This window comes from Periophthalmus magnuspinnatus, chromosome 1, assembly GCF_009829125.3.
Source record: "Periophthalmus magnuspinnatus isolate fPerMag1 chromosome 1, fPerMag1.2.pri, whole genome shotgun sequence".
NCBI classification, from domain to species: domain Eukaryota; kingdom Metazoa; phylum Chordata; class Actinopteri; order Gobiiformes; family Gobiidae; genus Periophthalmus; species Periophthalmus magnuspinnatus.
Genome location: NC_047126.1, coordinates 28,900,406 through 28,921,172, shown reverse-complemented (window position 1 = coordinate 28,921,172; position 20,767 = coordinate 28,900,406). Strand labels below are relative to the sequence as shown.

Here is a 20,767-nt window from a genome sequence, read left to right as displayed (position 1 = left end):
TAATTACATTTTACTTTAAAAAAAAAAAAAAAAGAAAGAAAAAAAAAAAAAAACAACAATAAAAACAACAATATTTTCTTTTTCCATTACATTATAAAAAAAATTACTTTAGGTGATCGATTTTTGTATGAAAAGTCATTCTGCCAGTCCAGTATATGCCCTGGTTAAAGTTTGTGTGCAGAAAGAATGTTGCTAAGTTTGTAGTTTAATTTGTTTCTCCAACGAGTACATTTCTCCTTTACCTTCATTTAAATTATTTTCTGAAACCCCATAGCTCTGTACTACATTTCTGAGTACTTCCTGTCACCTGCTTTTGAATTGAGCACGTACAAAACATTAGCATTAGCATGTCGTACAAACAGTTCTTGGCCTTGAATCCGCTAAAGCTCATGAATTTTGACATTTATAACTGGCACAATTGATTATTTATGTTTCTCCTTTCAGATGATTCCAGCATTTATTATTGACCAAACAATGTGGGATTCTTCAGCTGATTACATAACGCACTTAACACACCTGTGGCAAACTGCAGACCATTCAATGCATTATTTGGCAGGATCAGGATTTCAGTGGAATCGTTAGACCTGTGCATGACAAATCAAAAATATAGTTAGTTAAATAATAAATATGTAGTAGTATATTATGTGATGTCTGGGGAGTCTCATTTTCACACACTCTGGTAGCAGAAAGATGGAGTTTTTTTTTCTTTTAATTTGTTTTTAGTTGATTTCATTTTTTTTTTTTTTCAAGTAAATTAAAAAGAGAAAATATAGGGTTTTTTTTGTTTTTGTTTTTAATTTTTTTTAATACATTGCATGGAGTAAAAAATAATCCATCCATCCATTTTCTTCAGTTTTTCCAGGGACAGGTCGCGGGGGCAGCAGTCTAAGCAGGGACTCCCAGACTTCCCTCACTCCAGACACTTCCTCCAGCTCCTCTGGTGGGACCCCAAGGCGTTCTCAGGTCATACTTCTTCCAGTGTGTCCTGGATCTTCTCTGGGACCTCCTCCTGGTGGGACATACCTGGAACTCCTTCATAAGGTAAAAAATTAAGTATAGCAAATGTACTTTGATGTTACGATATTAAAAAAATAAAATAAAAAAAACATCAAATCAAAAGTATGAGGGATTTAAAATTGTAGACGTATTTTGTCTTTCATTTTTGTCTTTGCTTTCTGTCCTGTATCCCTCTCATCCCTCCCGTCCACGCCCTTCCATTTGACTTGTTGGTGGTCCATTTGAGTGCAGGCTCGTTCCCTCTTCCTTTTCCCACCTCTGTCTCACCTGTCTGCCCCCATTGTCCGTCCAAACGGCACTGGAAGGACCCGGAGCCGGAAAGCGACGGGATGCAAATGCTCCATGAAAAAGACAACATTAAAAATTCACCATCTTTCCGTTTGAATTAGACGCGGGCTTGGGTCTCCATAAGCTGCACTGTCTCTTTAAATCACACCTCGCGTCGCTTCTGTGATGGCCTGTTTACCAACTCCACCGCTGAAAACGAGACCTGCTCCCCCCGGACCGGCTTCTTGTATAAATATAAATAATGAATATTAGATAAATAATTTCTATGTGTTGAATAATGCACAACACATTCACTTACACTGCAGAGGAGATAATGGGTTGGGACAATGGTGTTGGGAATGGGATGGGAAGAGGACAGGACAGGACAGGTGGGGGGGGTTAAAGTGACCCCACGACCGCCCCAGAGAGTTACACAGATGGAGTGCACCGGGACAACTGTCAGGGTCCACTGTAGATATTAGTGCTGTCAAACTCCATTTTGATACTAAGGAACAGACTCAATCCTGCTGCAGATACAACAACGATGATGATGATGATGATGATAAAAAAAACACTCTTTCTTTAGACAACAGAATGTGATTTTGAATATTAAATCATAGTACTTTCTTTTATATTCCCATGTGGACTTGTGTTAAGTAGATTCCATAGGTGTATACTAGTCTACGTGTCTTATACTTGTTCTGATGCAACTCAAAATCATTCTAAAGGTTCATTTCTGTCCTGTGAATGTGACTTTTTTAGTATCAACACCTGCTCAATTGAATATCTAGTTCTGATGTTTGATACTTTTGACAGCCCTAGTAGATATAAAGATAAGTAGGGTGGTGTAAAAAGTGCGTGACAGTGATGATGTGTTAATGCTTTATATGTAACACATGACAGATTAATTGTTGATAATCGAACCTTAGAATGTATTTGATTTTTTAACATTTAGAAGATCCATGTTGCATATTAAATAAGTTTGACAATTTAGTTTGAAACCTGTTGTTTTATGTGTCTATGTAAAATCTACACAGAACTGATCATTAAAACTTAACTCCACATTTGTATCGCACTGTACATTTAGTAGCTTCTTTTAACATGTTTTTAAAATGTTGACATAAATGGTAAATGGTAACGTCTTTATACAGCACTCTGCCACTTTCAGACACTCAAATCTCTTTACATCAAGGAACCACTCACCCAATCACACACACATGATGTTTATGTGGAGTACGGGATTCAAACCGCCAACCTTCAGATCAATGGACAAATACGATGCCAGTTGAGCTACTGAGAAAAAAAAGAAAAAAGAAAAACAACACAAAAAGTCCAAATGTGCTTGTTAACATTTCACTGCATCAAAGACCACATCCAGTGCCTGGGTCCAGAGTGCACACTTGGACTGGTCACCGGTGAATCTCCCCGTTTTCAGGTGAGCGTGATTGACAGGAGGATTAGCCAATCAGGATCTGCCCGTATCAAAACAAGGGGAAAAAAATGGAAAAAATATCACGAGGGACTGAAAAACACAGTGGACTTCTGCAGAATCAGTGAACAAAGCACTAAACTCTGATCGGATATAATCTGAGGACAGGGAAATGTCATTTTGTTTGTAAATGAAAAATGACCAATGAGCTCCTTCTTTTCAAATGTGTCAGTGGAAAAAAAACAATCAGATTGGATGATTATGTTTGGTCAAACTCAGAACACAATGGACCAGATGGATATCCATATTTAAAAAACATACAGAGATATAATTTATCTGGATTTACCAGGCACCAAGTACAAACTATGAGGTGTAAAAGTGGAGTAAGAACAAACTCTGGCTTTAAAGCAGCTGCACAACTAAATGTTCGATTCATAAATACAACACACTTAATTTATAACCTTTGAGCTGTTAAAGTCTCTGTACTCAAACAGTGTTATTATGAGCGATGAACTGTCTCTCAAACTTGTATTTAAGACACGATTTAAATACATTTTATTCTGAAAATGATTTTAGAGTTTAACGATGTGACATTTGTGAACGAGTCGGCTCTTTTGAACTGTTTCTTAACGTGAACGGTTTGAACCAAATCTAATTTTTTAAAAGAATCTAATCTTTTTCTTTTATAATTTGCATGATAAACCAACACAAAAATGAGCAGAAAAGCAGAGTAGGCAACACAGAGATTTTTGTACAAAGAACCAGTGGAGGAAGAAGTACTCCATTTTGTCAAGTAAAAGATACTGGAGCAAAAAAACCTCACGTAAAAGTGCAAGTATCACATGAAAAAATTTACTTAAGTAAAAGCATTACAGTACCCATTTAAAAGTGTACTTAAAGACTAAAAAGTAAAAGTATTTCACACAGATTTTGAGGTCAAAGGTTAAGGTTTGTGCAGAATTTTGCTCATCAGAAACAATTGAACTGATTGTTAGTCAAACAATAATAAAAGATACTTTTACTTTACTTTTACTCAGTCCAGTAAAATTATTGTAGTGGAGTAGAAAGGACAGATAGCTGCTCTCAAATGTAGTGAAGTAAAAGAAAAAGTTTCCATACACACGTAAAAATTACACTTAAGTACAGTGCTTTACTATTACTTTGGTACAATGCACCACTGCATCATAATAACAGATGTATTATTATTATTATTATTATTATTATTATTATTATTATTATTATTATTATTATTATTATTATTATTATTATTATTATTATTATTATTATTGTTATTATTACTTTAGTGCATAAAAACTTGTGTTTTAAATGGCTATTTAAAATGAGCATATCCAAAAGATTCGGATCCCATAAAAGAGCCAAAAGTCCCATCATTAGCAGAGTTGTGTAGATGTTACATTGTTAATCATAAATATGTCTATTATTTGTATATTTTCTATCTCATGGATACATATTTTAATCTAATTACTCATCTCTCCTCTGTATTTACATTTGTATTAAATCCCATTGTTTTGTAGTCGGGGGTGCAGGGTCCCAGTGGAGATCAGGTTCACAGACGCTCTGCTCCTCTGTGCAGGACTCACACAGAGGGGGGCGGAGCTGTGATGAATGGATCATTATGAAAATCATTGTGCCAAAGATTCAAATGTAATTAGCTTTAATCGGCTAATTAGAGCGAATTGGTGGATGGCATAATCCTAATTGGCCTTTTTTTAAAAGCTTCAGTGAGGAGTTTATCTTTTAAGTCTGGTGAATGGATCGGAAATTGTTTTATTAGTGATACCAAAGGTGTTATGTTGAAATTGTGTTGATTAATTTGTGAAGTGACAGGAGGTAATTAAAGGGGGGGGTATTGTGCTTCTATGGGACATTAACAGCTAACACACAACATATTTAGATCACCATGTTACCTTTTATTGCTTTGAAAATGCTAAATTCGGCAAAAACAACATATTAACATGTTTTATAAGTTTCAGTATAATTTTTGACACTGAGTTGAAAGTCACTCCCCCTTCACAGAGCTGTGTCCCGCTAATGAAACTACTGTACATTACAGCAGGTTTGTGTAGCTGTATTGTTTTGTATCATCTTTTTGTATATTTATGGAGTGGGAGCATGCGTGACGTAGACTTGTGGGCGGAGCATTGGACAAATCTTACGGCTAACTGTAAGGTTTTAACTGGGCCCGGAAAAGAGCACTAAACGGATACCATATAAAACCTCTTCAGACATGTTTTTGATGAGGGAACAACTTTATAACATGGTAGAAAGCTCCAAAAAGTCGATTTGGCATAAAATTATTAGTATTTTTTGAATCTTTGTGAACCCACAGTACAAGAGGACGATAAACAGACACTTCTCTTAGAGTTGTGTAATGATGTGCCCGAACATTAAACTCATCCATACCTCTCACTGACCCTTTAGACCAGAGGTGTCAACCAGATTTTCACCGAGGGCATCAGCAAAATGGCAGCAAAATTCACTGTTTCTGTATTTATTACTTATTCAAGTTACAAATATTGGATACGCATTTGCCTGGATATGAAAAATATGGCAGTGTAACTGTGTATCTCCTAATAAAATGACATTTTAATTTACCTTTAAATTTACCCTGCTGAGGGCCACATAAAATGATGCCCGCTGGTCTTGAGTTTGACACATGTGCTTTAGAGCATCATTAACATCCATACTCATACATTTTCAGGCTGGTACACGCTTTAGAACAGGTTTTTTATGTTTTTGATGAAGTGAAACTGGGGTGGACCGCCCAACCACAGCCAATCAGAGCGATTCTTTTGACAGTTACTTCGAGGTTGCAGAGAAATAAGAACAATACTTTTTAGTTACAACAACAAACTTAGAAAAACACACCTAGAAAAATAGTTGGCCTTCCGAGTCCCGCCAGATAAATGAGGTCTATGACAACACTATTCCACGACTAAATCAAAATAAAAATGGGGCTAGAAACACCACAGCTCTAATACAATATTTCTAAACGCACAGGAGAACAAATGAAATCAGAATTAGACAAAAAGTTTATTTCCGTTCTATGTAAACAAATGTGGAAAATGTTAGGATTTGCTTTATCAATGTGGTGCAACATAACAATGAATAATAATAGTATAAAACAGTGCAAGGATTCGAAATTATAGCCGCTTTTGTCGTCACACCACTGCTAACCGCAACTAGCATGCTAACAGTGCACTTACAATAGAAAAAATGCTTTACAGTTAGATGCAGACAACACACAGCGGTCTCATTTTGACTTTAAGAGCTGCTTTTACGATACATCTGCACTGAGGAAAGACACGTTTTACTCACGACATGAAGAAACACAGTACTTTAACTATATAATATACATCTGTCCTTCCATCCTCCACCCATAATCCTTAGTTCTTCCTCTCCTCCGCTCTCTTCCCTCTCTCCTCTCACACAAATACCACCACAGTGCAGTTTAACGCCGTCCTAATAACTCCATCTGAAATTCACTCCTCAGAACAGGTTAATGCGTTTGTGCCCATGGGCTTCTTTTATACTTCTACTCACAAACCATATTAGCGGCTTTGGTGAGTGTGTACTTTTCGTGTGCTTGTTGTGTAGTGTAGTACTGCGAAGGTGCCACTATCGGTACAGGTGGGTATACATGAAGGAGAACAATGTTTTGGCCCCTGACAGCTTGTTAAAGACTAGCAGTATTTGCCACGCTCCCTCCACATTCTGTTTGTTGCAGTAGAACGTATACAAGTACACAGTGTAGTAGCGTGACTGCTTGACTCCGTGTAAAAGTTGTCAAGGAAGAAGCTATAAGGTTTCAGCTCGGAGAATATACACAAGTGAAGGGGGGGGGGGGGGGCTGTAGTGTTCGTCCGCTGATCTGAAGGTTGGCGTTTTGAATCCTGTTCTTGACATAAGCAGCATTGGTAGAGCGGTCCGAGCCAGTGTCTGCTGTCAGTGTGTCCTTGGGCAAGACACTTAACCCCCCCTGTCACCCCGAGTGTCTGTGTACACTGGTGTATGAATGTGTGTGTGAGTCTGTGTGAATGGGTGAGTGGTTCCTTGATGTAAAGTGTCTTGAAGGTGGAAAAGCGCTGTATAAAAATGTGACCATTTACCATTTTAGCAAGGCTTTTGTGCATTTTTAATTAATTTGACTTAAAAAATAATAATAAAATAAATGCATACATAAAATAATAATAATAATAATAATAATAATAATAATAATAATAATAATAAGAAGAAGAAGAAGAAGAAGAAGAAGAAGAAGAAGAAGAAGAAGAAGAAGAAGAAGAAGAAGAAGAAGAAGATAAATAAATAAAATTGTAATAAAAAAAAATTAATTCAGATATGAGATTAAAACAAGGTCCAACAGCCAAAAGTGTCATCGCCTGTTATTTCTGTTCACACAAAAATTGCAAGTTAAAACGGCAACTTTATTTAAAATGCAAAATGCAAAAATACTATTTAAAAAAATAATAAAAACAGCATATGTATAAAAACAGAATCTACTAAAAAAAATGTATCTGGTAAAATGTAAAAAAAAAAAATATAAAAAAAAAAATTATAATCCATTATAACATGGCTTACAGCTCAAGAGTCAATCCGTAATATAGGACCTTTAAAGTGGAGAAAATTTTGACCCATCCATGTATTTAAGTCAAACTCAAGCGCAGCACATGCAGTAGTTTATGAGTGGAATTAAACTACATTTTCATAAACAAAACAAAAGAATCAGTTTTTAAAAATAATAAATAAATAAATAAATAGGTTACAATATGTAAAATAGCAAACAATGTTTTTATGTATGTGATAGCTGTTCTAAGACTTGCAGAGAAAGTATTCCAGTCTGAAAGTATTCCAGTCTGAAAGTATTCCAGTCTGGTGCAGAGGGTGAATCTTTAATGTCAGCCTGACCCCTAGTGGACATGATGGGAAACACACTGTGACAGCACATTCATCTTCAGACTGGATCAATTCTAACAGGACTTGATATTTTGACAAGAGTATACCCTGTGTGGATAAAGAAACATATTTTATACTGTTTGACAAATAGTATAACCTGTCATGATGGATGCTAAGTGGAAGAGGGCAAAATGGTTCATCATTCCTGCCCATCAGCGGGGAGTTTGCAGGTTCAATCCCTCTGGCCACAGTCTGTTTTGCTCTTTTGACCTTCCTCCTCAGCATCAGTCAGGCTGATTCTGGGACATATTCCCACTGACCCTGTTTTCAAACTCTCACCTGGACAATCTCATTATGGTAATATCATATTTTCACTTTGGCGTAATGAAAATAAGAAGAAACAATCTCAACATAAATACAATAAAAGTAATCTGACCAAATTCCACTTTCTGCTAATTCTACTTTCTTTCATTTTGGTGTTTTGTGTCCAACTGTGCTTCAATATTTCAAGGTTTAATAATCAAATATAATATGTTTTTAAATGTGCATGCAACCTGCTTGTTTCCATGGAGATGTTATTGGATTTCCCGTAATGTTCCACAGTATGCCACACATGTATAGGCACAGGGGTTAGATCTGTGGAGAGGTGACAGTACGTCCACAATACAAGTGTGTGTTATTCAAGGTATTTTTGAGCAATAGAAATAAAAATAAATACAATATAGGTCAATTTAATGCAACAACAATAATAATAGTATTCATTTTAGGTACTACTGCTGCTGTTTTGCTCCATCTAAGTTGCTTTCTTCTTCTTTTTGTGCCATGAATATAAAATCTCTACTCTAATAACATCATTTGGAAGTGAGCCAGCTGCATATCCCCACGAAAAAGGTTGCACAGAGCAGCTTTAATAACTTAATGCCCTTTCTGTAATTCAAAATCACATGCAGTGACCACCAGTGACCACTAGAGGGACCACGACACAGACACTCACAGTATCTGCTCATCCCTCAGCCCATGATGCCCAGCTCGTGCCAACTCGCCCGGCCTTGACCGGTCTCTGGGGAAGCCACCGTTTATTTTTGGAGTCCTCAACCTCGGGGCATCTGGTAGAGTGACGGAGGAAGAAGAGGATGAGGAGGAGAGGCTGGAGAAGAGAGAGAGACACACACACAGAGAAGAGGAAAGAGGTGAACCTAGTGCCAAAACTACTGACACAAAAAGCATTGTCCTGATTTACTGGCCGTGAAATGTGGCCTCGCTTTCTGTCCGAGATGCAGCTAATGTTTAATTGGGAGTTGCATTCATTCAGATGCACGACACAAGCCAAAAACACGCGCTCCCACACATCTACTACACCGTGGACATGCCAGGGTTACACTGTGAGGCTAGAGCAAGGGTGTTTGCATCAAGTATCACAACACAGACGGAGACGAGCGATGGTCAACGCTGTGAATAGCTGAAATACTTGCATTTATAACAGGAAAGAATGAGCCAGCAGACCTTTACTCACACTCACATCCTCAATAAGCTTTATCAACTTGGTTTTATCAAGGTACATTTTCAAAAACTTGAAGCTAATATGGGTCAGTCCAGTCTTTCTTTCTTTAAAACCTTCAAATCAAGCTAGAAATCAAGGGGTAATAATGGACTCAGACTTGAACTTTAACAGCCACATCAAATCAATAACATCTGCAGCTTTCTACCATTTAAAAACATTGCAAAAAATCAAAGGTGTACTGTCAAAACCAGACCATGGACCAGCACCAAAGTACATCTGCGAAATGTTAATGCCATATGACCCATCTCACACTCTGAGGACTTCAGGGACCGGCCTCATAACGGTTCTGTTTAGCTGTGCGTATGACTGAAAGGTTTTTCTTCTGCACTTTTCTGTTTTAATGTTAATTTTATGACGATTATTTATGTTTTGAATGTGACAAATTGTGCTTTACAAATAAACTTGCCTTGCTAATCCACCTGCAAGACTAAGGGCCAATAATAACTGATCCGAGGGCCGCATTTGGCTCCGGGGCCAGAGCTTGGATTGGCCTAAATTACAGGAGGGAGGATTCAGCCAGTCAATACGGAGGTAATACACTCAAAAACAGTGATGAAGTGGATTTGTAAAGCTGCACTGCGTAACTTTTGTGGAAGAGTGTCTCCCACCTACTTGATGTTGTTTCGCACCCCACAGAATGGCATTAAATGTATCTATCCCCGGGTGACAACATGAGGTCAACTTACAGGCGAGTTTGTTCACGGTAAAAATGCACGTTCATCAAGGTATTTAGTAGCAATAAAAACCTGTGTAATGCCATACTGTGAAACATTTCATTCAAAGCAGTAAGGGAAATGTTTACACTAGTGTCATGACTTTGTTTGCCCATCAAATTCCATAATCAGTTCTTAGATATAGATGTGTATTTGAAATGTATTTTATACTTTCCAGATCCTTAACCCTAAAAAGTCAAAAATAAAGGCCCTTCTGTGATACTTGTCCCTAAAAACTAAATTACAACCTCAAAATGTTGTATCTTTGGCTGATTTTACCCATATTTTGAAACATCTGAAAATTGAATCATGAACTTGTCACTTACTCTAAATGTCTAATTAGCGTTTGTGTTTTTGCCGTACACAACGTGTGAAATATCATTTCTATGGGCAGCAACAATAGCTCTGATGGTAAAGTGTTCAATGACCTGAAGGTTGATGGTTCAAATCGCGCTCCTGATGTAAACATAACTTTATTCCTGCTTTCGTCCTAGTTTAACCCTGGTTTAGTCCTGCTTTAGTGCTGCTTTAGTGCTGCTTTAGTCCTGGTTTAGTCCTGCTTTAGTCCTGGTTTAGTCCTGCTTTAGTCCTGGTTTAGTCCTGCTTTAGTCCTGCTTTAGTCCTGGTTTAGTCCTGGTTTTTGTGGTGGATGGTATACTAGTCTCCATTCTGATGTTTATTTGCTTATTATGTTCCACTGTATGGTTTTAAATAGTGTTTGAATAAAATAATAATAAGTCTTGTGTTTTCTGCTATAATCCATTCCTTCCACTGGAGCAAACACCCAGGAAAAGTTGACCTCCCGCCTTGACACGTGTAAAACATGCAAACCCAATCCATCAAACTCCATTCTTGGTGTGTCCAAGTTGAGGGTTCGATTCCCTCGTGAGCTGTAAAGTTGTCACCGGTCTTTAAAGTGAAGAGTGGTCCCGCTGATGACTCACTCGGTGTAAAATCAAACAGGCTTCATCATTCTATGATTCATGAGGACACTGGGAGTTGTAGTCTGGGGCGCTCTGTGATGACATCAGACTAAAGTGCGGTCAGGGACATCTCGTCTCCACGTTCACTTTAGTACGAGCTCTGTCAGGTTACACACTCTGATCATTTATGAATTTGGGCAAAATCTGTGTTTTCATAGCAGTGGATACTTTTGGCTCTGAGCGCTTTGTTGTACAGTGTTTTATGTAAGCCAAGTTATGACACATTACGGTGTTGGAGGAGTTTTTTGGTCAAAGTAGAAGGTAATAAACTTTTATACCCATCAAGACATGACAGATGTAACTGTTTGAAGGTGCGTGGGCTTCAGAACACAGAACTTAAAAGCACTATCGTCCTACACAATTTTTACCATCTTAAAATGTGAAAAAAAATGTGAAGAACTTAACCTTATACTGTTTGCAGAGGTCCAGACTTATTCATGACTTTCCTAACGCATTCTTAGCATCCTAGCTATTCACCATGATGATTTTATGAGAGCTTTTCACAACTTTCAGAGAGCAAAGTGGAGTTTGGGTGTCACGCTATGGCTAACAACAACTACCAAAGACCTGGTACAGTCTCTCTAATGTCTGGCTGCTGACCGCCCGGTGATGGCTGGACCCTAGATGCTTCTCCTATGCCCTGATCCTGTTCCGTGGGCCCAGACACTTCCTTCCCTCACCTGGCTGGATGACCCAATACCTCGCTACTGTGGATAAGCCTCCCTCTGTCTCTGAGTTGAGTTGCTCTGGCCCTACAGACTTAAACTCTATCTGCAAATGGATGTGCATTAGTCTTGGACACATCTGCAGCCTGTGTGTCCTGGTTTAGTCCTGGTTTAATCCTGGTTTAGTCTTGGTTTAGTCTTGTTTTAGTCCTGTTTTAGTCTTGGTTTAGTCTTGTTTTAGTCCTGGTTTAGTCCTGGTTTAGTCCTGCTTTAGTCCTGCTTTAGTCCATCGGAGTGGATCCCTTCTTCTCTGCGGTTCTTCTCGAGGTTTCTCTTTTTCCCACAGGGTTTTCTTGAGTTTTTCCTCACCGAGAAGGAGGGTCTGAGGACAGGGGGCGCTATGGGACAGTGGTTCCTGGAGGGTCTGAGGACAGGGGGCGCTCTGGGACAGTGGTTCCTGCAGGAGGAGAGCCTAAGGACAGGGGGCGCTCTGGGACACTTCTCCATTTCCTTGTTTTCTGTTGATTCATTTGTTTGTTTCTTTTCACTGTTGATTTTCTAACTTTCTGTCAGTTAAATCAATCCTCATGTTCAGCCATAAGAGGCGACTGCTGTTTTTGTTTAGATTTTTGGGCTTTACAAAAATAAATTGACCTGAACTGAATCAATGAAGTTCACCTGATGATGTCACAAGGTGTATACACAACTCCAAGTATGTTTTTGATACAGGCGATGCAATTGTGATTTAAAGTCTTTACCATGACCTTTAATGACGAGCACTGAATGAATCTTTCACTGTCTCGGAGCTGGAACAATCCCAACGACACAAGTCCTCACACAACCACACAAACACAACACAAATGATTGTTCCTTCAATCTATTAAAATCCTCTCCTCCATTATCTGGAAAAAGGCACATTTCTTAATTATTCATGCCGAGGCATTGAAGCACCCAGGTCTTTTAAATTTTTCATTTGTGCGCGGCTTCAAACAGTGGCTCTTGTAAAGGGGACCCAGTTTAGCAGTGTGGGAATAGCTGCAGGCGAAGCTGACAGGATGCTCCATCTCCAGGCACCGCACGCGTTTTCATTACAGCTAAAGCAAAGGAACAAATCCAGGTCAATTAAAATAAGGAGAGAGGAGAGCTGCGAGGGAGGCACTGCTGCGATCAGCCACAAGAGGACGCAAGGAGATTATGTATGATTGTGTTTTATGGGCAAAGGGGGGAGTGTGTGTAAATCTAAAGTGTGCGTTTGAGCTTGACACTGGCCATATGCTGTTTGTCAGACCGCACTGAAATTTATCACACCTATTCTGAATACCTAAAACGGGACAACCTGAAGATTATAAAACAAAAACTGGTGCAAAATCAGGTTGTCAAAAGTACAGAAATCAAATGCTAATCGATACTAAAACATGAATCGAAACTAGATACTCATTTGAGCGGGAATCGATACTGAAATGACAACACTACGGCGAACAGGAACGGCAAAACCAAACAATGCTTCTTTTGCTACGCTAGAGTTAAAGATTTTAGCCAAAAAATGTGTGAATTTTAAAGGAGCACTATGGAACTTTCCTGGTGGATTGAGAAAAGGGACTAAGTTGCCGAGGCTAAAGCGTGTCCAAAGTTGGGTAGAGCATCAAATTAGACGTCGACTCAAATGTAAGTTGCCAAGAATCTCTATGTCACAGTATAGCTCAGTGGCATTAAAACCGCAAGCAGTGATAAAGGCCCCTTGCAAATTTCAGTAGGAAAGAAGCATCTCCAAATCCAAAGAGGAAGAACATGCAAAATTTAGTCATAGTTTTCAATAGCCACGAGGAAATCAAATAGGCTGTGAGGTAAGAGCACTAAGCACCATCCTACCAACCCCAGAACTACTCCTCTCCGCTTTTAAGACTACATTCTGTCTGTTCAGCACAGTCCCTCTCGCCTCTCCACCAGTTCATAAAAGTCTTTTCGAATTGTGTTTTCCTAATTTGTGTCTCGTCCATAAAACCCATTTCCCCGCGTCTATGGCCGGGAGCACCTCCACTCTGCACTCTCCCTGCTGGTCGTTAAAACTCTCAAAGTGACGCCACGTCCACGTAAAAGGCATCAACCTGAGGAGTGTCACATTGGATTTAATGGCCTTTGTTCCCCGCTCCTTCGCTCTGGAACGGAAATCATTCCTTGATGCGAAAGGTGCTCTCCCCTAGACTGCCTCGTAATGCGGCGCTATACATGCAATCCCCTAACCCAGGACTGAGGCAGTAATCGTGTTTATGGAGGTGCCCTGACATGGATGTTGGCACGAGTCCAACCTGGAAGAATGTGCACTGCAAAAAAGTCACTTGAGTTTAGGTATTTAAAGGAGCATATTACACAGTTTTCTGATCTGTGTTATAATGTTTCCTCATCACAAACAGACCTGGAGTTGTGTTTTGTTTTATTCACATGTTTAACACACAAACTCTGCACATTTAGGCTGAGATCTTCTCTCAAACTGAAAACACTGTTCCACCTTGTGATGTCATGTGGTAATACAGGAAGTGCTCCACAGTCTTTTTAAACCACATACACCTTCACATGTGGATGATTTCAGACCTGAAACCGCCAGTCTCTTCTGAACTAAAGGTAAACAGTAGCTGTTAACTTGGAAACTACCATTACAGGACATCACAAGGCGGAACAGAGCATATTGAGCTCTGGAAATGTACAGACTAAAAATGCAAAATTGTGCAAACATGTGAATAGAACAAAACAAAAGTCCAGGTCTGTTTTTGAGGAGGTAACAACATTCTAACATGGCTTAAAACTCACAAGAATCCATTTTGCATAATACAGGCCCTTTAAACATGATTTTAGTTTTTCATTCTATTGATATTTGGTTTATGGATAATTGCTGAGGTGGATGAAGTACTCAATTTTGTTTCTAAACTATATTGTTTTTATGACATGTCTATTTATCAAATTTTGAAATTGATACTCAAACTGATTATAAATAAAAGAGACAGAAAGAATGAAAGAAAAAGAAAAATGAGTAAAGTAAAAAAAAAGCTACTCAAGTAAAAGTATCACATGAAAAAATCTACTCAAGTAAAAGTATTTAAGTACCTTTAAGTAGTAACTAAAAGCTGCTGTTATGTGAGAAGCAGATTGGCCATAGTCAATCTTACCCAGGACAGAAAGTAATGTGTAAAGTGACTTTGAGCATCTGGAGAAAAAAAAGAACCAAAAAAATCCCATGACATCATCCCTGTTCTTCAACTGCACTGGTTCCTCATCAAACTCAGAGAACAGTTCAGAGTTCTCATATACACTCTCAAGGCCATTCATAATGATGCTCCTCTTTACCTTTCTGATCTATTCCACCTCTCCACCTCCTCTCTCTGACTCTGCTCCTCCTCTTCTCTCTAGCTCTCTGTCCTCTTGTCACCCATGGGGGGCAGAGCTTTCAGCTGTTTCCAACCTGCAACATAGAGTGTCTCCCATGTTCAAGTCCAGCCTGTAAACCCACCTGTTCATTCATTATTCGATGTATATAGAGCCTTTCAGGACACTTTACAGTGTATTATTTACTCCAGACACGACTACTACTGGCCCTAGGGTAGACTGATAGAAGTGAGGCTGCCAGTCTGTGCCATCGGCTCCTCCGACCACGAACAACACTCACACACACCTGAGCAATGTGCGTGAAGTGCCTTGCTTAAGGACACAACGGCAGTTTTTGCCAATGGCGTCCCCCTGTGGCACCTGGCATTCTCAGTAGTCTCACATCCAAGTACTAAAAAGACATAACTGTGCTTAGCTTCTGTGATCTGATGAGATCAGGCTTTGACGAGCTGGTACAGTCACACAGGATAGTATTTAGTAGTACTTAGTAGCATTTGTGCTTTGATAAAACTAAATGCAAGTCAAAATCATCATCATCATTATTATTATTATTATTATTATTATTATTATTATTATTATTATTATTACTACTGCTACTATGATTTAAGGTGCTTTAAGGTACTGTGCAGTGTTTTTTGCAGTGTTTGTGAGGCGAGGACACAGTCAGGTCTGTGAGACATGAGGCAGTGGGCTTCGTTACAAGCGACAGAGATGAGTTCAGTCATAACTCTTGTGTCTGATACGTGAGTTATCCTTGAGCAGTATCAGGTCACTCAGATGTGAGGACATGCTCTGTCTGACTGGCCCGCGGGACTGAGGTCCTTGTTGAACCATAAAGAACAATTAGGCTGGTCGTTTCATCAAAGGAGGAAGTACAGCTCAAGTATAATCGGCTACGTTTTGATTTGGTCAGAGAGAAACCGTGTGGAGGGAGGTTTGATTTATAGGTGTGGTGACGGCTTCAGAGTTGCCGGTTCAAATCTTGCTCATATACTGTTTTTATGCCTTTACGCAAGACACTCAATGAAGTGCCCCAACACAATACAAACTTAAAAAGACATTCCTGCATTTTTTCATTTTTTTTTTTTCAAACAATCCAGAAAATTTTAATCCAGAAAATTAAAGTTAATTTGTTCAATTTTGAATGAATTGATTTTAAATGGCTCTTACCAGAATGGTAAATTCTCTTTTTATTTCAAGCAAAAATGCCTTAAAAGCTGTCAGGAATGTCCAAAAATAAGTGAAATAAGATGAGTAATAAATGCAAAAAAAAAAAAAAAAAAAACAAAAAAAAAAAAAACAAAAATCTAAATTCTGAATACTTCTAGGCTTATTTCTTTTTTCAGTGTATTGGTGACTAAGAAGAAAATTGAAAGGGGATATTTTGAACCTTGTTTGAAGAACATGTTAGCCTGGTCCAAGTAGCCTTAAAAGCAATAAAATAAATAAAGCAATTGGAAAATAGTAATAAAATATAATAATAATAATAATAATAATAATAATAATAATAATAATAATAATAATAATAATAATAATAATAATAATAATAATAATAATAATAATAATAATAATAATAATAATAATAATAATATCATTCAACAACATCTCTGGCTGGATTAATTTGTCCATCCCTGGAGTGTCAATTGCTTCTTTATGGTCCACATCCAACATAATATCTTTTCAAATGTGTATGCAATAACGCAGAGTCACTCGTTACTTCCTGAGCCACTACAATACACGACTGTAAGGAAGCACCTGTTTCACTGAATTAAACTGAAGTAGTCTGAGAATAAGAAGAGGCTGGAGTTCTAATGAAGGGGAAGGTCATTTATCACCAGTTTGGGTCCATTCTAGTCCAGTCCAGTCTGAATCTGTTTCCATTGTAAGGAGTATTATACGTCTGATGACATAGACTGAGATAACAAGGACTGAGAAGGCAGTTTGGGGCTGGCTCAGCACAAAAATAAACATCATAAGCCCTTTAAATATGATCATATCACCAGACATGTTTTAGTTGGTAGAGTTTCTCCACTGATCCACAGGTTGACGGTGCAATTCCAGCTCCCAAAGATGAATGCTGCTGTTGTGTGTCCCTGGGCAAGACAGTTAACAACGCCCCTAAAAACGTGACCATTCACCATTTTTGTCAACCCAGAGTAAATGTGAACAATACAGAAATGTGTTACTGTTACTGTATACACAACAAAAACGACGGAGATTACGCACCCAACGCACACTAAAGCCTCAGATTGTAGAGCGTAGCATTTGTAGGTTAAAGTTCATGTCACCTCTGCTCCCCGTCGCGTAAACAGTTCTACTTCCTCTACATTGCATACAGTGACAACATCTGCTTGTGGCCCACAGTCTGAGAGGAAACCATAACAAAGAGCTCCATGCAATACCATTACCATTTTGGGAGCGTGCCAGGCTCATGTGCTTTACCTTGCATGGCAGACAAATTGGCAAATGGAACAAAGGGACAAGAGAGGTAATTGCCCAGGTTCAGGGATTGGGTTGTACGGCGTGCAAATCTCCAGTGCGTTGTAGAAATGCTCAGTTTACAAATAGGATATGAGCAAAGACATGAGTGAAAATGGGTGTATCACATGTGCGCTTTGCCTCTTATTGTAATGTCTGCACACAAGCACACATGGCCTTTATGTTGCAATGTCTGTTGTCTTCAGGCATTGCAACTACACCTTAATTAAACTTCACTCATAATGAACAAATTTGACGAAGAATGTTTCAGGCACTACTTACTACTATTAAGGGCTTAAGACTGATATTTAGGGTATTATTTAAGTAGTTACTAATCCTGAATGACTTAATAAACTATTTTTTCATTATTTTCATGCTTTGTTCATGCTGTACTAAGGCAAAATAAAGGATGGTTCTTATAAAGCGTTTTGCTGTTCAGTTTGAGTGTGACATTTGGTCATTAGTCATAAATGTTCCTGTGGGAGGAGCTCAGAGTGAAACCACTGATCTTCTACATTGAACAGAACGTGGGCATCTGGTCTGGAGGCCCTCTGGATGACTCCTTGTGTTCTTGAGTATGTGTTCCCGACATGTCTCCCCGGACCATCTCTCTGCTTTCCTGGGAACGCTTCAGGATTCTACTGTTGAGCTGAAGAGGTCTGGAACTCTGGGCATCTTTGGTTAGACACTGCACAGTTTCGCTGGTTCTCAACAGATTCTCTTGAGATCTTACAATAATTTTATGTTCCATATCCAGTAGCAACATTTCAATTCAAATCAGCAGGATTTTACATGCTTTTTGTTAAGGAAAAAAAGGCAAAAACTGTGCGGCGGCTCTGACCCTTAGGCCACTTGACAGCTAAAGTTGTTACCTATTCATGAGGATTTTTAAAGCAGCAAAAGCCTAAAACATTTACTATACAGAGCCATAACAATACACCATATCCAGCACACAAGCCCGGCCCTGCCAAGCATAATACATGCTATGTTTCCAACTGAACTGACACAGCGGCTCATTGTGGTGCACACGGGTCATGTAGAGTGCAAGGGGTTACTAATAGAATTTGGTGAACATGCAGTAAGCACACTTCCCCAAAATAGAAAGAGCGTGCTGTGTGCAAAGTCCAAGACCTCAGACGTGTTACTGTACTCTTACAAACCCCATATAGTATTAAGACCTATACAACCCAGTGCAACAGTTGAGGGGTACCAAGTTATGCTCCACTAACCTTACCATCTGCATCACGCTTGCCATTTGGAGCCCAGATAAATCACAGAAGCCCGGCGTCCATGCGAGGAAAAGCTTCTTCCAGATAAGAAGGTCAAGGGTCATATTTCTGGCCAAGGTTGCGCGTCCTCTGGGCTAAATAAAGAGCCACGGGGTTGCAGAGGAGAACAGGCGCTCACTCCCGATTTGGATCAAAACAGATTTCAAACTAACAAAGACTGGACCAATGGAAGACGAGCGTTCAGATATTTGAAAAGATGGTGGATTGATGGTGGTTTTTGGAAAATTTAGATGATGTTTTGCCAATTGATTATATTGAGCTATTGGTAAATGCACAAATGATGATACTTTCCATTTTTATTGGATCCAAAAACTCAAAATTGTATCTAAATTTGAGCTGCCCCCATCTGTATTAAATCATATTGGTCTATAGAATGTTGTCATATCATGTGAAACCCAGTAACAAGACATCAAATAGTTAATACCCAGCTAAAACAGCATGTCTTTTTGTTAAACATGTGAAGAAAAGCCATCATCGATTATAAGATTAGCATGCAAACAAGGGCTGTATTATCCCGTGGCAGCTGTTCTTTGCATTAGCGCTCCATTGTCCTGCTGTTGCTAAGGTGTTTGTTTATTCTACACTAACCTAACGTGCCCTTTGACCTGTGCAGTGGAATGCGAGCTCACAAGGTCAGTGGCGTCATTTACATCCTAAACACATGACACTCTGGCAGGAGGAGGTCAGGTTCACCCTGTTCCCACTGCACCGGGACCACAAAGGGCTTTTTAAAATGCAAAAACAAATAGGCCCTTGAAGCAACATTTGCATTTTGTATGTGTAAAATGGGTTTTGATTTTGTTGACTGGCAATTGCATCCCCCATGTGTGTTCCCCTTCTATGTGACCTTGACTGTTCAAAACAAAATACGGTTGAAGTTTTGGGGGTTTTTTTGCTTTGCGTTTGATAGGACAAATTTACTAACCTGATTGAAGCCTGGCCAGGATTAACTAGAGCTGTCAAAGTATCGAAAAATCAAATACTAAACTAATATCATCATGAAAAAGAAGCTGGACGGAGTAGGCAAGGGGCGAAGGAGAGACCCGCTGAGTTCTCAGACCTAAAGGATACAATTTTAGAGATTGAATAGCCTAGTTATCAAGAGGTCAGATACAAAAACATGATACAAAACTGTACACAACAACTTCACCAACCTGATGTGATGTGCAATAGTGTAATGAGCGGGATTCGTGGTACCGCTCAGAAGGGAGGGTGACTTAGCATGGAGAGCAAAAGGAGGGGAGACCCAGCGCATCAACAATTAAAGTGAAACTTATAAAACATGTTAATACATTGTTTTCGGCAAATATATAGCATTTTCAAAACGATAAAAGCGAACATGTTGATCTGTTATGTTACATGTTAGCAGTTAATACCCCATAGAAGTAAAATACCTCCTTTTTAAGATTGTTGCCAAGTATACATACGTAGATCATTGTTTTACATGTACATAGGCCTACCTGTTTTACATTTGCCTACATGTTCTATCCTAAAAATAGAAACAGGTCTGTTAACTTCCTGTTTAAAACCATAGACCTAACTCTGTGCTGCTAACCTCGCTTCTTCACGGCGCCAGTTCAAGTAGCAGATTTTCATTTAAATGTGTTTTTATTGTTGAAAAATGACTATAGGACATTTTTGAAACCTTCACGTACGCCCCGAAGTTTGACTTTTTGAATAACCACTGAGAGGAAACAGAGAAGTGGGCGGAGATGGGGGGTAGGTGTAAACAAACATTTTCTGAGCGCTCAAACCTCAATACAGGATTAGTCAAACATGCATGAATCGAACAAAATACAACTTTGAGTACACTAATGATGAGGAAAGAGCGTTATAAGAATGATTTAAGGATCATAAAGTTATGTTTATTCAGACAAATTCCACTGCACATTCTGTACTTTTCTAAGAACCACACAAGACCGCTCACTAGATACCACGATTATGCTGCTAAATAAAACGTTTGATAATGTCACCACACATTTCTTAAACTTTAACCTGTACCGGAGTTATATATTTTTTGAAAAGCCCTTCTTATTCACGTCCCGATAATGCCGCGATTGTGCTGCTCCG

General features: G+C 38.9%; 1 long non-coding RNA gene across 1 annotated transcript; it reads right to left on the bottom strand.

The window, feature by feature from the left end:
* Nucleotides 1-877: 877 nt before the first annotated feature.
* On the bottom strand, nucleotides 878-18,726 carry LOC129456546 (uncharacterized). The gene is made up of 3 exons (XR_008648826.1): nucleotides 18,643-18,726; nucleotides 8,625-8,777; nucleotides 878-1,032 (listed from the first exon to the last, which is right to left on the bottom strand). It is a non-coding gene; the product is annotated as an uncharacterized LOC129456546 (long non-coding RNA).
* Nucleotides 18,727-20,767: the final 2,041 nt, after the last annotated feature.